The 14,602-nt window shown below is 44.9% G+C and overlaps 2 non-coding genes across 2 annotated transcripts; both read left to right on the top strand.

Annotated features, from left to right (window-relative positions):
* Window positions 1–705: 705 nt before the first annotated feature.
* On the top strand, window positions 706–812 carry LOC131901626 (U6 spliceosomal RNA). The gene has a single exon (XR_009376809.1). It is a non-coding gene; the product is annotated as a U6 spliceosomal RNA (small nuclear RNA).
* Window positions 813–5,611: 4,799 nt separating this feature from the next.
* Window positions 5,612–5,713, top strand: LOC131901628 (U6 spliceosomal RNA). Its single transcript, XR_009376811.1, has one exon. It is a non-coding gene; the product is annotated as a U6 spliceosomal RNA (small nuclear RNA).
* Window positions 5,714–14,602: the final 8,889 nt, after the last annotated feature.

Raw genomic sequence — 14,602 nt, 5'->3', positions numbered from 1 at the left:
TAACAAGAATCTCTTTTTTAAAATAACAGTCACTATTTGTGTGTTTCTGAACATGCACCTGTCCATGAATGCCACACATGCATGTAGAGGTGGGGGACAACTTGGGGGAGGCGGTTCTATCCTTCCACCAACCATGGAGACTGAGGATCAAAGTCAGGCTATCATTGTCTCTCCAAGCCATCTTGTCTCCCCAAGAATCTTTCATTTGGCCTCTCCCTAAAGGAAGAACCATCTTGCTTATGAGAATGTCACCATGGCTACTTGTGAGTACTAGCTTAAGATGAGTGAGGGCAGGCTGTGTAGCCTCAGAAGGGAAAGAGAACAGAGATGGCTGGGAGCATGAATTAAAAAACATTACCTACCTTTAATCCCAACAGAGGCAGGCAGACCTCTGTGAGTTTGAGGCCAGCCTGGTTTATATTGCAAGTTCCAGGCCAGCCAGGCACACATAGTGAAACCATGTTTTATCAAACCAAACCAAACCACAACAAAAAAAACTACGTGTAGTGGCTTGAGGATTGCTTCTCCTTTGAGGCCAACCTGGGCTACTCTGTGAGTTCTAGGTCAGCCTAGGCTACAAAATGAGATACAGTCTCAAACAAACCAAAGAAACAGCAAACAACAAGAGCAACAGTGTTGATAGCTTACCCTCTCTAACCCCAACCCTTGGGAGGTGGAGACAAGAGGATCAAGAGATCGAGGTCAGTGCTCGCTTCTGTAGCACATAGTCTAAAATTGGAATGACAGAAAGAAGATTAGCATGGCCCTTGCACAAGGATGACAGGCACATTCGTGACATGTGTCATATTTTTAAGTTACCATAACAGGGCACTTGTACTAGGCTTTTTCTTTTGGGCCACCAACCAATTCCCATGACACGGAAACGTCTTATTAGTTACGGATGTTTAGCCTAGCTTAGGCTCGTTTCTAGCTAGTTTTTTTTTTTAACTTAAATCTCTTTATCTACCTTTTGCCTTGGGGCTTTTTACTTTTCTTTCTTTCTGTGTCTCTTACTTTCCCTGCTTCTCATCCTGTCTGTCTGGCGGCTGCCTGGCTTCCTGCCCTGGGTGTGTCCCTCTCTTTCTCCCCATTCTCCTCTTTCTTCTTTTTTTCTCCTTCTTCTCTTGAGCCTAGATTTCTCCTCCTACTTTGTATACGGAGGTTTCTCTGGTCCTGCCTTGCTCAGAGGCTGCTCTGTCCCAAGTAAACACACAGAGGCTTATGTTAATTACAAACTAAATTATTAACTAGTTCTTACAACTTAACTCAACCCATTTCTATTAATCTATATGTTGCCATGCGGCTGTGGCGTTACTGATCTGCTGGCATCTTGTTGCTCCTTGAGCGATGGGTCTGGCATCTCTCCTCCCACCTGTCTCTTTCCTGTGTCTCTGCTTGGATTTTCCACCTGCCTCTAAGCTGCCTTCCTATAGGCCAAAGCAGCTTATTTATTAACCAATGGGAACAACATATATTCACATCTCACAGCACTACTTATTCTCTCTGCCTGCCAGCCCCGCCTATCCTTCCTCCTGCCTAGCTATTGACTGTTCAGCTGTTTATTAGACCAATCGGCTGCCTTAGGCAGGCAAGGTGAAACAAATGCAACACATCTTTACATAGTTAAACACAATCCTTACATTGTTAAACAAATGTAGCATAAACAAATGTAACACACCTTTATACCATTAAATACTCCACAGCATAAACAAATGTAACACATCTTTGCCTATTTAAAATAATATTCCACAACAGGCTCCCAAAACTTAATAGGCCCCCTACATAGCAAGTCTCAAAACAAAACCGCTAAAACAGACAGACAGACAGACAGACAGACAAACAGGGGAGAGCTTGCCCTCCCCTGGGAACCGCCTGCAATGGTCACAAGTTAGCACTTTCAGCACAGTTGAAAGAACTGCAGGCAACTCCTCACAACCCTGCCCTGGCTTCCCTGAAATTCACATCTTGAAGCCTAGGTACAAAAATCAAAGGCAGGTCATTAAATTGGAAACAGTGTCGTATTCTTTTACAAATGCAGAAACCTAGACCTTATAGACATGGGGATTGAGCAACCTGCTCAAGGGCATGCAACCACTCGCCACTGAAAGCCCCAGAACCTTCAAAACACAAGTACTTATTCCTGTAGATCAGCAGTTCTTGTCCTTCCTAGTGGTGTCACCCTTTAACACAGTTCCTCTGCTGTGAGGACCCCCGACCATACAATTACTTTTGTTGTGACGTCTTAACTGTGATGAATCGTAATGTTAACATCTGTGTTTTCTGATGGTCTCAGGTAACCCCTGTGAAAGGGTCATTAGACCCCAAAGGGGTCGTGACCCACAGGTTAAGAACCACTGTTGTAGAGTGACGTTAGGTGCGAAGCACTCTACTGTGGTCCAGGACCAGGGATGTGTAGGAGAGCTGGATCCTGGGCCATCTGCTACTGCCAGAAACAACAGGAAGTGGAGGAGAGGAAGTTCACTGACACTTCTTTTTTTCTTCTCTCTCTCTCTCTCTCTCTCTCTCTCTCTCTCTCTCTCTCTCTCTCTCATTTTGGACTGCTTTGTAGTAGCACATGCACGTAATACTAGCACTGATTCGGAAGGCTAAAGGCATAAGGATCCCATCAGTTCAAGGCCAGCTTGGTCTACAGTGTGAGTTCTAGACCACCAAAGCTACATAGTGAGATCTGTCGTTAAAAATAAAAAAGCACACGCCATGCTCTGTTGTTTGTTGACATCCATGAGAGACCTGCCTATTTCAGAAGAGAAACAGAGGAGGAGTGGATTGGAGGGTAAAGGTGGGGGGAGGGAGTGGGGGGAGGGAATGGGAGAAGTGGGAGGGAAAACTTGGGTCAGGATGTAAAATAAATGAATAAAATTAATTAATTAAAAAGAGAAAGAAGAAAAGAAAAAGAGTATCTGATCATCAGTGGGGTTTAATCACAGCACTAAGGCCGAGGCAGGTAGATCTCTCTAAGTTTGAAGCCAGCCTGGTCTACACAGTAAACTCCATGCCAGCCAAGGCTACATAGCAAGATTTTGTCTTAATTTTTTTTTTCTGAGTTTGAAAACTATTGTCCTATGCCAGATGTGATGGCCCACATCCTTAATCCCAGTACTTGGTAGGCAGAGGCAGGCCTAGTCTACAAAGTGAGTTCCAGGACAGCCAAGGCTGTTACACAGAGAAACCCTGGGGGGGGGGGGGTAGGGAGAGAAAAAGAAGAAAACAATTATTGTACTGCTAATCAACTATCCCCACTCTAGAAAGGCCAAGAAATTAGAGTGTCACATACAACGGAGAACAGCCCTACTTTCCGCACGGACCCATGATTAATTTTGGATGGACTGGTATGAGTGAGAAAACTTTTTTTTTTGAGAAGAGGTTTCTCTGTGTAACTCTATCGACCTGAAAGAGATCTGCCTGTCTCTGACTCACAAATGCTGGGACTAAAGGTGTGCACCACCAGGCCCAGCAAGAAAAACGTTTTTAAAAGGGATTCCTCCCTGTGATTGGAGATAAGGCTTGTGACAGGCAATATGGCTCCAAGTCAGATGTCTCTATTTCCTGCTTCCTGTTTAAGGGCACATACAGATTTGCAAAAATACCAAGAGGGCATTGCTCAAAGCAAATTAATAGTACAGATTAGAGGTATATACTGTCAAGATGGACAGCCAGCCACACCACTGACACCTGATTATTCTGTAGGCTTTCTTGAATGGGGCTCTAGAGCGGGAGGAGATGGGTTAATAAGAGATAGGGCGGGTGGTTCTGGTTTTGATTGATTGGACTGTATAATCATTTTTCTGCTGTGCATGTTCCTTCCCATAATACTTATGATTATTTAACACATCTAATTATAGCATAAGTTGGCCAATAGAGGATTCTTCCTCCAAGCTTACTTGAGGACATAGCTTCTCTTGTTTATATACTCCAGACCAGTTCAGTCCTGATTGGTCTGTCTCTGCTCTACCCTTGGACTAAGGTGTATTGAGAATACATTTGAATAGAAACATCCAAGTATGATGGTCTTTAAAGGGAGGGGGAACTTACCCATTGTTCAGAGACGGGTGTGTGTACAGGGAGCCGGGTGTTTTGTTCGGGGAAAGAGCACCTGCAGGTGAAGGAAATGAGTTGCTAAGTACCTTATTAGAATTTGGAGTGGGTGTATGCCTAACACAAACCCCAGTCCCAGCCTACTGAACTGTTACCTCCGTTGTCTTGCCTTACCATATAGAGTGCATAAGCAAAATTAAGGAACTGTGTACAAATTAAGAAGCTGCTTGGGGGAATGGCAAGATGGCTCAGTGGCTAAGAGCTCTGGATGCTGTTGCAGAGGACCCGGGTTCAATTCCCAGCACCTACATGGTGGTTCATAACCACCTGCAATTCCAGTTCCAGGGAGCCCTCTTCTGACCTCCACAGGCACCAGACACACATATGGCAAACAGATATACACGCAGACAAAATATTCATACACAAAAAAATAAATAAATAAAAATAGTCCCCTGCCCCAGGCCATGCAGCTGGGGCCAGTGGAACTCAAAGGATCGCAGCCCCGCTTTCTAGCCCAGGCTTTCTAGCCCAGGCTCGTGATAGCTCTCCAGCCACACCTCCGTACCAAACAGGAGCCTGTCACCAGGAGCTGGGCAACTAGGCACTACTAAGATCTCTTTGTGATGAGGAAGCATGGTCCTGCCCAGGGCCACGACCCTCTAAATCTAAGCCTCTGAGTGGGACAAGGAGAGCCACATGAGCACCTGAGGTGGGCCACCCCGGGCTCCAAGGAGAAAACACTGGCCCACCTGGAACCTTGTGGTGCCAGGCAGATGGGCACTACTATGGTGAGCAAGTGTATGGTGTGATAGGAGAGAGAGACAGACAAAACGGTTCGTGTCCTGTGGACAGAAGCATATCTGAAGAGGGGAAAGAGATGAAGAGGCAGAGGACATGAGGAGCCGGCTGAGGTGGGCGGCTTCATTGCCACTCAGGGCCGTGGTGATGTCTGGGCCTGGGCTGCTGCTGAAGCCCATGTCTGGGTTCATGGCTCTGATACAGCCACGGTCTCTGTTGATGTCTGTAGCCCCGGAGACCACCAAGGGCCGAGAGGATAGGGCTGTACAGAGCTGGCCCCGCCCCTCACTGGCTGTTATCTTTCATGGCAAGGCACAGTCTGAAAACCACTATTTTACACAATGTGGAGTAACTTAGTGCAGGGCACAACTTGATCTCAACAGAGGTGCTAGAGGACCGCGTGTGTAGCTCGGTGGGAGAGAGTACTTGCCTAGCGTGTGGGAAGTCATGGTGCTTCATCTCCTGTCTAAGGATAGAGGGGAAATGTCAGAAAAGTATAAAACGATGCTTTGGGGCTGGGGTGTAGCTCAGTAGATAAGGAGCTTGCCTCCCATGTCAGAAGTCCTAGGTTCAGTCCCTAGTACCACATGACCTACGTGTGGCGGTGCACACCTGTGACGTGGGAAGAACAGAGGTTCGCAGTCACCTTTGGTTTCATGTTGTAGATCAGTCTGGACTACAGGAGCCAGTCTCTTGAAAGACAGGAAGAAAGAAAAAAAGAAGGAGAAAGAAAAAGAAAGGAGCCTTTGCCATCAGTGATTGTTTCAGCAGTAGGATGTTAAAATCGGAAAGACAGAGAAGATCAGCACGGCCTCTTTGCCAGGACGGCACGTGAATTCATCAAGAGTTAGCTATTTTTGTTACTGTTGTTGTTGTTTGGTTTTTCGAGACAGGGTTTCTCTGTGTAGCTTTGTGCCTTTTCCTGGAATTCCCTCTGTAGCCCAGGCTGGCCTCGAACTCACAGAGATCCGCCTGCCTCTGCCTCCCGAGTGCTGGGATTAAAGGCGTTCGCCACCACCGCCCAGCAAGAGTTAGCTATTTTTATTCCCATGTTTGAAGAGGGGAGATCTTGAGAGGCCCTAAAATTGCATCTAGTGTTTTGAATTTTATAACAAAAAATATCATAACAATAAAAAGCTTATCATCATTGACGTTTGGCTATCATTGCTTACTCCCGTTTTAGTTGACTTTGCCTTTTTCTAAAAATAATAAAAAAGAGGAAGCCAGAAGATCTAAGTTAGTGTATTCAAGGCAAACCCTAGTTTCTCTGTGCTGTGTAGAACAATGGACCTGGATTTTTGTTGTGTTTTGTTACCTTTTTGTTTGCTTATTTGTTTGTTTTCAAGACAGGGTTTCTTAGTGTAACAGCACCAGCTGTCCTGGAACTTGCTCTGTAGACCAGGCTGGCCTCCAACTCAGAGATCCACCTGCCTCTGCCTCCTAAGTGATGGGATTAAAGGCCTGTGCCACCACTGTCTGGCCAAGAAATATATGTATATTTAAAAGATGCAGTCAGAGATTAGAATTTCTTTTACTTTTTTTTTTGAAACATATTGACATATAGCCCAGGCTAGCCTCAGAATTCATTGTGTAGCTGAGGCTGTCCTTGAGTTCCTGATTGTCCTGCTTCTACCTCCTAAGTACTGAGATTGTAGCTGTGTGCCACTCGGGCTCAGATAGATTGGAGTTTTGAAACCCAGAGCCAAGGAAGGTCAGGAGCTACGAAAAGCTGGAAAAGGCAAAGTCTTCTCTCTGAGTCCCACCAGGACTACTTCCCTGCCCAATACCTTGTTTTCAGGCTTCTGGATTCAAGAACCATACAAGCATGTGTGTCCCTTACTTGAAGTCATTTGGTTTTAAGACTTGGAAAGGGCAGCACCAGGAAGTGACCGTTGGCACCATCCTGTGGAGAACAAGGCAGGTGAATCTCAGGGTTTGGAAGATCTCCTTAACAGGATTTATTTACCTTGTTACTGATGAAGTGACATGTCAGCACTGTCCAGCGACTCCTGTATCTTGCCACCAGTGGTACATGATACTCTTAATATCCTTCCCCACTTTGTTTTTTTATTCCTGGACCACTGAACTGAGTAGGATACACATAAGGAATACCCACAGTGACTCATTAGCAAGACAACACCCCAATTTAGTATCCCAGTGTCAGAAAGCACAAAGCTAATGAAGGGTGATTTTTGGCCCCAAATGATGCCATTAATTACCACTGAGATTTTGGGGTAGGTGAAGGCTCACATGTTCTTTCTTGAGGTGTTACTTCTCTGTATTAGTGGAGTGATATGTAGATTTAGAACATCTTTTTAGGACAGTAAAATAGTCTTTCTCCAACAGCTACTAGCCGTACATTTCTTCATATTCTTTTTGACTTACGGAAAAAAAAAAAAAAACCATCAGTAGCTAGACATGTTGCTCAGTTAGTAGAATGCTTTCCCAGCATGCACAAAGCCCAGAGTTCAATCCATAACAACACATAAATTGGGCATGGTGGTGCACACCTGTAATCTCAGCACTGGGGAAACAGAGGCAGAAGGATCAGAAGTTCTAGGACACTTTCTGCTTCATCTTGAGTTCAAGGCCAGGCTAGGCTGTGTAAGACCCTGTCTGTAAAATAAAAAGAAATGCAGGGAATGTATATTATGTACATAAATGTATGTACGTGTGTGTGGGTTTCTCACAGGTGAGATGCCCCATATCACCACACATCCATTATAGTGTGTAGATGCTTGTTTTTACTCTTTACTCTTTGGGTGGGCCTATAGCGAGAAATGCACTGGAGTCTGCTTAAAGGGTAAAGGAATTTATTAGGAAAGAAAACTCGCAAAATAGGATGGGGGAATTGTCTGAGGATCCTGGAAGGCTGAGGTCCTGTCCTCCACTGCTTTGGCCACCTGAGTCAGTCTGCACCATCCAAGCCCAGGAGGGAGAGAAGAGACCGGCATACTTGGTCTCAGGTCTTATGGGTAGCCTCAAGGCCACACCCCAGGGGCAGGTACTTCAAGGTTATAGGTAGAGCAGATACCCATTACATCTCTAGGAGCTGTGCTTCAAGGTCATAGGTAGACAGATATCCACTACATCAGTGCCGTGGGGTGTCTTTCTGTACTCTGTGAATATATGTTGTTCTCACTGGTTAATAAACAAGCTGCTTTGGCCTACGGCAAGGCAGCTTAGGGGTAGGCAGGAAATCCAAGCAGAGATACAGGGAAGAGACAGGCGGGAAGAGGAGACGCCAGCCCACTGCCAAAGGAGCAACAAGATGCCAGCAGACCAGTAATGCCATGGCCACGTGGAAACGTATAGATTAATAGAAATGGGTTAATTTAAGATGAAAGAACTGGTTAGCAAGAAGCCTGCACTATAGACTATACAGTTTGTAAATAATATGTGCCTCTGTGTGTTTACTTGGGACCAAGCAGCTGCGGGACCAGGTGGGACACAGGACACTTCCATCTACAGAGGCCTGCCACCCAGCTCCCATGTAATAATAACATTCACACAGAATCTTATTGTTTCATATGAAGGCCTGGCCTCAGCTTGCCTTGTTTCTAGCCAACTTTTCTTTTGTTTCTTTGTTTCTTTCTTTTTTTTCTTTTCTTTTTTTTTCTTCTTGGTTTTCTGAGACAAGATTTCTCTATATAACATTCTTTCTATCCTAGAACTCGTTTTGTAGACCAGGCTGGCCTTGAACTCACAGAGATGCACCTGCCTCTGCCTCCTGAGTGCTGGGATTAAAGGCGTGTGCCACCACCACCCAGCTAGCCAACTTTTCTTACATCATCCCATCTATCTTCTGCCTCTAGGCTTTTATCTTTCTCTATTCTATATATCTCTCTTTACTTTTTACTCCGCGGCTGGCTGTGTAGCTGGGTGGCTGGCCCCTGGAGTCCTCCTCTCCTTCTCCTTCTTGCTCCTCAATCTTTTCCTCCCACATTTCTGTTTATTCTCTCTGCCTGCCAGGTCCACCTACCCTCTCTCCTGCCTTGCTATTGGCCATTCGGCTCTTTATTAGACCAATCAGGTATTTTAGACAGGCAAAGTATCACAGAGTTAGACAAATGCAATATAAAGGAATGCGATACATCTTTGCATCATTAAAGAAATGTTTCATAGCATAAATGAATGTAAAACATCTTCAACTAATATTCCATAACAATAATAGCTAAAAATAAAAAAGTAAAATAATAGATGGGTGGTGGCAGCACAGGCCTTTAATCCCAGCACTCGGGAGACAGAAGCAAGCAGCTTTGTAAGTTCGAGGCCAGCCTGGTCTACAAAGTAAGTTCCAGGACAGTTAGGACTGTTACACAGAGAAATCCTGACTTGAAAAAATGCAGGGGGTTAGAAAGAGACAGACAACCAAGAGTCTCCGGGCAGAGCAGCAGGAATGCTCATCCAAGGTGGATGGTGGGTAGTAACCACTGCAGTGGTTTTGAAAACCAGCAGTTTCTAACCAAGTTGAACTTTCACCTGCCCAGCCGTGCTCTTCCTAGGTTTATTCCCAAATGAGTAAGCTAATTTACACTCACAGAAAGATTTAGCCCAGAGTGTTCGTAGCAGCTGTCTTCACAGTGGTCTGAAACTAGAATCAGCATAAACCTCCACTCTCAAAAGAGAAGTGGCAGGATTTCCATATGTTAGAGTGCCTTGGGGCAATGAGCAATCTGAGAGAGAATGTGGGGCTGGAGAGACAGTGAAGTGGTTAAGAGAACTGGCTACCTTTTCAGAGGACCCAGGTTCAATTCCCTGCACCCACATGGCAAGTAACAACTGCAACTCCAGTCCCAAGGACTCTGATGCCCTCTTCTGGCCTCTGTGGGTACTGTAGGTCATACATTTGGGTAAACACTCATACACATAAACATAAATAAAAAGAAAAGAGAGAGAAAAAATGCTATAAAAGTCAACATAAAATGGTTGGGTAGTGGGCGTTGGTGGCGCACGCCTTTAATCCCAGCACTCGGGAGGTAGAGCCAGGCAGATCTCTGTGAGTTTGAGGCCAGCCTGGTCTACAAAGCGAGATCCAGGAAAGGAGCAAAGCTACACAGAGAAACCCTGTCTCGAAAACCATTAAAATGTCTTTAATCCCAGCACTGGGAGGCAGAGGCAGGCAGATCTCTGAGTTTGAGGCCAGCCTGGTCTACAGAGTGAGTTCCAGGACAGGCAGGGCTGCATAGAGAAGCCCTGTCTCAAAAACAAAACAAAACAAAAAGAATAAACATAAAAACGCTAAAAGAAGCCAAATGTAAAAGAATATATACATGTAAGAGTCTACATGGGCCAGCAGGATGGCTCCTTGGGTAAAGATGCTCCTTTCTAAGCCTGATGACCTGAGTTCCATCATGGATCCCACATGGTGGAGAGAAAGAACTAAGTCAGAAAAGTTGTCTTCTGACCCCCCTACACATACACTGTGTCACTACAACCCACCCCTACTAAATAATAATTAAAAAGTAGTAGTAGTAATAATAATAATAATAAAGAATATATGTAAGTCTAGTTGATGGCACATGCCTGTAATACTAGCACTTGGGAAATATGTATATATATATATTTATATGTACATATATACATATATTTCCTGAATATATACAATTGCATATATAATATATATGTAACACAAAGTATATATACTATATAATTTCATTCACATAAAGTTCAGGAAAGGTGCATTAAATCCACATAGTTCATAATACACCTATGCATATTGTACATTAAACTATTTTTCCCTGGCACATAAGCATGTACATTCTATTAATTATGTAGGTCTTACACATATCTGAACATAATAATACATACAAATCAATTTATATCAATTAATAATTCATTCACTATGGATATATCTGTGTTATTAAGCACACATCATTTTAGTCAAATAATTTCTCTTCCGTATGATTATCCTGTTCTCCGTTTGATCTGTTCATCTGCCATAGTCCGTGAAACCAACCACCTGCCCACTCACGCTCCTCCTCACTCCACTTTAACTTGGGGGTTACTAGCCTGAATCTTTACCTGGCATCTTACTTAGGGGCCATTAAATGCATTACTGTCCATACGTTCCTCTTAAATAATACATTTTGATTGACTGGTCTCTCCCCTCTCTCTTTCTCTCTTGCTTTTTTCAAGACAGGGTTTCTCTGTGTTAACAGGTCTGGCTGTCCAGGAACTCGCTCTCTAGACCAGGCTGGCCTGGAACTCAGAGAGATCCACCTGCCTCTGCCTCCCAAGTGCTGGGATCAAAGGTGTGCGTCACCACCGCCCGGTGGTATTTTTTAACCTTTAGGATGCTGGGAGTCCGCGTGGCAGTCAAGGTGCTGTGTGGGTAAACACACTGGCTGCCACACCTCAAAACCTGAGTACCATCCTGAAACCTACGGCCGAGAACAGAACCAGCTTCCACAAGTGTCACTTCCACTTGTGGGTACACACTGTGCCTGTATACACACGTTCACTGAACTAACCTAAGCTTTGTAAACCTTGCTGTAAGTGAATTGTATGTTCTTAAGAGAAGCTGGTTATGTTGACTTAGTTATAGAATACATGGCATTGGGCTGGAGGGATGACTCTGTGGTTAAGAAGTGTTGATTTGGAGAGGATCCAGGTTCAGTTTCCAGCACCCAAGTAGGGTGGCTCACAACCGCCATTAAGTCTGCTTCCAGAGGACTCAATGCCCTTGTCTGGCCTCCAAAAGCACCTGCATGCACACGGTGCACATACATACACTCCAGCCCACATACACACACTCCGGCCCACACACATACACAAAATAAAAATCAGAGAATAGGGCCTGGAGGCATGGCTCAGCAGCTAAAAGCACTGGCTCCTTTCCCCAGAGAATCCAGATTCAGCTCTAGTTAGTGCTCACAGGGCAGCTCACCACTGTCTGTAACTCCAGCTCCAAGTGATCCAAGGCTCTCGTCTGCCCAGGGCACCAGGCACATATGTGGTGCACAGACATACATGCAGGCAAAACACCCATTCACATAAGACATGTTTAAAAAAAAAGGGTTTTAAAAACAAAAAAGTTAATCTTTAAAGATAAATAAAATATTTAAAATGTTTGTGACATAGTGATATATTGGTGTGTGTGTGTGTGTTTCACATGTGTTCAAGTCATGGAGAATGTGCGAGGTCAGAGAACAACTTGCAAGCGTCATTTTTCTCATCCCCCCCCCCCCCCCCCCCCCCCCCCCCCGCGCGCGCGGGGGTCCTGAGGACTAAGCCCAGGCTGTCAGTCTTGGCAGCAGATGCCTTCACTCACGGGCCATCTCAATGCCCTCCCTCTGCTTTGTGTTTTGAGACAAGGACTTGCTATGCAGCCCAGGCTAACTTCAAACACGGAGTGAGAGCCTGTCTCAAAAATAAAATAAAAATGAACGAATAAATAAACTGCAATCTGATGTTGGTGATATATGTGTGTGTGTTAAAAATGTTCCTGTTCCAATAAATTAATTGACAAAAAGCCAATGGGCTCTTGAATTGCATAGACTATACTTTTTTAGTTGGTTTTGATTTACTTTTTGTCTTTCAGTGCTAAATACACCATCAGGTGCGCCGGTAAGATGAACGATGTGGTTGCTCGTTCTGAAGGGAAGGGTTTCCCCTCTGGGATTGAAGCTTATTAACCTTGGTCTAATTGTGGTCTTGAGCTGTCACTCATTTATTATTTATCCTCATACCCTCTAACCTAGTTCTCTATCCATTTTAACCCAACAAGACAGCACTAAAAGCTCCCTTCAGCCACCTCACAGGCAGCATCTTCTATTTAGATGAGTCTGGGGGTCTGCTCCTTGGAAACAGTGGGTGGGGAGCTGGGCTACAGCGGCACGGTGAGTGCCTGTCCAGCATGTGCAAGGCCCTACGCTCCATCTATCTCAAGCTCGCAACACAGAACAAGGGGTTGGACGTTACCGGATCAGGAGCAGAATTCTCTAGATAAACTAACCTCGGTTTAGGCTTCATTTCCCCTCTTTCCCATCCCTTCTTTCTTTCATATTCTGTCTCAAAGTATCACAGGTTGCCTGGAACAATATGTAGCTGAGAATTATCTTGAACTCCTGGTCCTTTTGCCCATACATACCTCCCAGGGATTACATGTAAGGACCATCATATCTGGCTTCTGGGGTGCTGGGCATCGAGCCCAAGACTTTTTTTTTTAAAGTTAGGCAAGCACTCTAGTTACTAACTGTACCTCCTCCCTAGTCCCTGGAATCATCTACTTTCTTTTCTTTTCTTTTTTTTTTTCTTCTTCAGTCCTTCTGCTTTAGACTCCTGAGTGCTGGATTACAGGATTGTGTCACCATGCCGGGCTCAGTTTTTGTAATCTTTAAGGAGTTACAGATTATAAAGCTTCTGGGAGAAGATTACAGGGGTGCAATCTCAGGCAGCTCTCAGCAAAGGCCCCAGGACCCTCAGAATGCGTCGCCTTGCCTGGATATCAGGGTGAAGTCCTCATCATTGGCACTGTTTCAATACAGAAACCAATCAAGTGCCAATAAATTAATAGAAACTGGGTGTGACGGTGCCTGCTGTGATTCAGGTGGACGGAAGAGGGTCAAGAAGGAGTTCAAGGCCAGCCTAGGATGCATGAGACCCTGGCTCAGCTGGTTATGGTGCTTATGGTCAAGCCTGACGATCTGACTTAGATTTCTAGATATGGTATGATATATACGATAGAAGGAGAGGACTGGCAAGTTGTCCTCTGAACCCCAGGGGTATACCGAAGGATAGGTGAGCCCACCTATACTCACACCCACACAAAATAAATAAATGTAAAAAAACCCCAAAACTGCCAAGGGGCGGTGGTGTCGCACGTCTTTAATCCCAGCACTTGGAGGCAGAGGTAGGCGGATCTCTGAGTTGGAGGCCAGCCTGGTCTACAGAGTGAGTTCCAGGAACCATTTATTTAGTTTTGGGGCAGGGTCTCAATGGCCCCAATTAGCTGCAAGATCCTCTGCTTTCACACAGGGTCTCCAGCACGCGTTAGCTCTTTACCAGATCACTTATAATACACAGTAATGTAGATGATATGCAAATACTTTTGGACTCTGCCCAGCACAGCAATGAATAAACTTTTCAGTGCTGGGGGATTAAACTCATTTTTTTTACCTTACCTATGAGCTCTGCCGCCAAACTACAATCTTCAGCCCCAACAAAACAAATTTCATTTTTATTTATTTATTATATTTATCTGTTTATTTATTTCAAGACAGGGGTTTTGTTTGTAACAGCTCTGGCTGTCCTGGAACTAGCTCTGTAGACCAGTCTCAAATTCACAGAGATCCACCTGCCTCTGCCTCCGGGAGTGCTGGGATTAAAGGTGTGCGCCACCACCGCCCACTGAGGAAGGTATTCTATGATATGCAAATACTATATTATTTAGGGGGAAAAAAGCTGGGCATTGTGGCACATACCTTGAATCCCAGGCAGATTCAAGGGCTACATAGAGACACCCAGTCTCAAAACAAAACAAAAATAAACAAAAACAAAACAACTCAAACCAACCAACCCTGCCTGTCCTGTACAGACTTCATGTGGGTGGCAGTATTTTCTTCCTGAGCTCCACTGCACCTTTGGAGGGAACAGCCGCTGGGACACAGAGCCACCTGCTTGAAGAATAGTCTGTCCAGGTCAAAGGTCAAGGTGAATGGTGCTTGAGTCCACTTTTGTGCTAAAATCTGCCTTCCTCCATCCTGTTGTTCCCCCTCAGCCCCCCTAAAAAAACAAAACCAAAACC

The sequence above is a fragment of the Peromyscus eremicus genome, unplaced genomic scaffold, assembly GCF_949786415.1.
Source record: "Peromyscus eremicus unplaced genomic scaffold, PerEre_H2_v1 PerEre#2#unplaced_144, whole genome shotgun sequence".
NCBI classification, from domain to species: Eukaryota; Metazoa; Chordata; class Mammalia; order Rodentia; family Cricetidae; genus Peromyscus; species Peromyscus eremicus.
Note: the sequence above shows the minus strand (reverse complement) of the source record. Positions and strands in the feature narration are given on the sequence as shown.